The 3889-nt window shown below is 42.9% G+C and overlaps 1 pseudogene; it reads right to left on the bottom strand.

The window, feature by feature from the left end:
* Positions 1-816: 816 nt before the first annotated feature.
* On the bottom strand, positions 817-1791 carry LOC102490816 (thioredoxin domain-containing protein 15 pseudogene; annotated as a pseudogene).
* Positions 1792-3889: the final 2098 nt, after the last annotated feature.

Genomic DNA, 3889 nt, shown 5'->3' with positions numbered 1-3889 from the left:
TTCATATGCCTTTTGACTATTTGCATTTCTTTTTTTTTTTTTTTTTTTGGTATTTGATTCTTTTATTTTTCCATCAGTTGCTACTGGTGTACTTTTCCCATAACAGAACACTTTCTTGCTTATGGACTCTGGAAGAGAAATTGCAAATGGAAAACCAGCATTTTCAGGTATATTTGGGGAATCACACATTTTCTAAAGCTATAATCTGAATGTCCTATTTCTGCCTTCTAAAGTAAATGACTGGCTTTCTTTTCTTTTTTCGGAGAGGTTTTTTTGTGATAGGGCATGTGCACTCGCAAGAGAGATAGACAGAAAGCGAGAAATCACCCCCCAGGGGGGATGGCCATGCCGCAATCCCTTCTCCTCCATTCTCCTCTCAGGATCTTGGGCATGCACGCACATGCGCCTGGCGTGAGTTTTAAGCCACCGGGTCTGGGACGTGAACCGCGGTCGACTACGTGGGAGTCCTGCGACATAGCCATTACGCTAACTGCTGGTCCCAGTAAATGACTGGCTTTCTACTTACTATTCCACCAAAATATGTCTTCATATTTAAACTGGAATATTCTCTTAAAACAGTCACATGATAAAAACAAGAACAGTGAATCCCATCAGTATTTTTGCATTTGCTTATTGCAATACTAGTTAATGCACCAGTTATCATCTTTTTACACATTGAGTAGTTCAACAAATGAATGATTCTTTTAGTCCGAGGTTGTAAGTTCATTCTTTACTGTAGAAAAATGTGTGAAATTGCAGCACTAACTTCTGAAATGAAAGACTGAAATTCCTTTTCCAACTTCTTTCAGTCCATCACTATTCCACGTGTTCCTGCTCTTGTCCTGGAATTAGACACCGAATACTCTCTGTTTGAATAATAAAACTAATTAAAAAGAATAAGAAAATACAAGCAGCCAGTCCACATTTTTTATCAAAGTGCTGGGAAGAGGACCTGTTGGGTCAGCTTGAGTTACCACCACATTTTTCTTGGCTTCTATACCTGTCTGATTAAAAATGAATATTTTCAGCGTTTCCAATGTTTGATCTGTATGATTAAAACCTAGCCATTGGTTTCACTCCTTGAAATAACAAAATGTTAGGAACCGCTACGGTGCCAAAACCTGGTAGAAAGGCTGCTGTGCTGAGATGCGTCCAGGGCCTAAAAGTGAAGAGCCGGAAATGCCTGGGGCAGAGAATTAAAATGAGGGGCCAAACTGGCAGAAAACCAGCACCATGGGGTGTAAAACAGAACCAGAGTACAGTCACTGCCATTTGGGTTTAAAAAATCCATGAGGTCTTGTGACATATTTAGAATTTTCAGGGTGAAAATTTTCAGTCCTGTCACATTTCTCTCCTCACAGCTGACCTTGGGGGACTTCAGGCTTTCGGTGCTATCGGAGTCCTCTGTCGGTGCTGGGTCGGTTTCTGCCACTCCTGGCTCTGTGTAACACTCCTCTTCCCTATCAGGGAAGCTGGCGCCAGCACTGTACAGAGAGAAGAGGCTCTCTCCAAGGTGGCACCTTGAGTCTTCCTCTCCGCCAGCACCACAGGTGCCGCTGCTAGGCTCTGAGCTCAGTTTGTTCTCGGCTTCCCCGGGAATCACAGACAACATCACCATGTGACCACCAGGGCTGTCCAGCCCCAGCTTGCTTCAGCCTCTTCTGCTGCCCTGTCCTGGCCCACTGGGTTACTCGGGGGCTCCTCTTCACTCAGGTACACATCCCCCACCTGGAGAGGATAGTGAGCAGGCTGCTCCTCTGACCACGGGTGACCATTTTCCTCTGCAACCATGACAGGGTCTCAGCCCCGCTGCCAGCCAGGATCACAGGTACACCTGGTGTGTTGCAGCAGATCCAAAACCTGAACCCAGAACCTTTCACATGGTCTCCAGCATCACACGGCAGTGGCCCTGCTGCCTGCACCACCACAGCCAGACCCAGTTGGTTCTGCTGTTTCTGCTGTGATCGGGATGATAAACTAGAAGTTTAATAGGACTGTGAGGAGCTGGGTGAAGGAGCAAGTTCCCACTCAAGCCATGTCTCCAGGTGGCTGCCTTCCTGGCTTGTAGGGGTCCCAGAGAGCCTGCTGGCTTGCTGGGGTTGGGGGTACCTTGGGAGTTGCCTGTGTTTTTCTTCCCTGTCCTTCATGCAGGCATCTGCACAAGAGTGGCCTCCTTAAGAAAGTGGTCCAGCAGGTGGACTCCAGCATGGGTTTTGAAGTCAAGGAAACAGGCTGCCATTTACCAGCAGTGCAAACTTGGGCAGATTACTTAGCCTCTCTGAACCTTGGCGTCCTCATCCGTGACTTGGAGATACCCGTGGAACCTAGCTCACTGGGCTGGTGGAAGGCTTATGTGAGACAAAGTACTATGCTATGCCCAGTGGCTAGTTCCCAATAAAGTCCCGATATATGTCTGCTACTCGTTAGGATTAATAATAATAATAGGGACTAGCAGTTGGCATAATGGCTATGTCGCTGGTCTCCCATGTAGTCAACCGCAGGGGTTCAGATTCATCTTTCTGCAGGTGGATATCCAGTTTTTACAGCTCTATTTCTTAACTGCTCGTCCCCCTTTCACTTTTTTGTGTGAATTTCAATTTCTTTTTTTAGCTTCCTGTAGTTTTCCTTGTGGAGGTCTTTAACTTCTTTGGTTAGATTTATTCCTAGGTATCTTATACTTTTTGTGGGTATGGTAAATGGGATTGCTTTCTTCAATTCTACCTCAGTCTGCTCTTTGTGTATAGAAATGCCATAGATGTTTGTGTGTTGATTTTGTATCTTACCACTCTATCGTATTCATTTATCCCTTCTAGGAGGTTTTATTTTTTCTAGATATGTTGTTTTCTGTGTATATAATCATGTTGTCTGAAATACAGATAATTTCACATCTTCTTTCCCTGTTTGAATGCCTTTTATTTTCTTGTCTTATTGCATTGGCTAGACCTCCCAGTATTATACTGAAAAGGAGTGGAGAAAGTGGCAGTCTACAGGTTTTTTTTCTACGTGAAAAAAATAAGAATTCCTCTTTACACAAGCAGAAAAATACTAATTTGGCTCATCAAAGTAAACCAAGGACGGACTCAGTCTCGAGCTGGCCGCCGAGCGTACGAGCTCCAGGATCTTCAGTACTCGCGGCCACCATCAACGTCGCTGGAGTTCCTCAAGATTCATCTATGCCACCCGCTCGCCACACACTCTGCCATCCTAAGCCTGTCTCTCTGTCTCTCTCTGTCTTTCTGGTGAACACACATGCCTTATAGCAAAAACACCTCTCAAAAAAAAAGGAAAAAAGAAATGGTATAAATTTCCATATGTAGATTCTATAGCCTGCAACTTTACTGTATTCATGTATTACTTCCAGGAACTTTTTTCATGGATACCATTGGGTCTTCTATGTATACAATCATGTCATCTGCAAATAGAAAGTTTCACCTCTTCTTTTCCTATTTGAATGCCTTTTATTTTATTCTCTTTTCTGATTGTGTTGGCGAGGACTTCCAGTATATTGAAAAGGAGTGGAGAAAGTGGTCAGCCTGTCTTGTACCAGTTTTTAGTGGAAAAGCTTTCAGCTTTTCCCCATTCAGTATGACATTAGTTATGGATTTTTCATAGATGACTTTTATTATTTTGAGAAATGACCCTTCTATGCCAATTTTGCTGAGATTCTTAATCATGAAGGATGTTGTATCTTATCAAATGCTTTTCTGCATTGATATGATCATATGTTTTTTTTTAAATTTATCTTTCTATTAATATGGTTTATTATATTTGTGGTTTTGTGTATGTTGAACCATCCTTGCTTCCTTGGAGTAAAGCCTACCTGGTCATGATGAATAATCTTTTTTATATGTCATTGGATACAATTTGCAAGTGTTTTTTTTTTTTTGTG

The sequence above is a fragment of the Tupaia chinensis genome, unplaced genomic scaffold, assembly GCF_000334495.1.
Source record: "Tupaia chinensis unplaced genomic scaffold, TupChi_1.0 Scaffold000578_2, whole genome shotgun sequence".
Taxonomy (NCBI): domain Eukaryota; kingdom Metazoa; phylum Chordata; class Mammalia; order Scandentia; family Tupaiidae; genus Tupaia; species Tupaia belangeri.
Note: the sequence above shows the minus strand (reverse complement) of the source record. Positions and strands in the feature narration are given on the sequence as shown.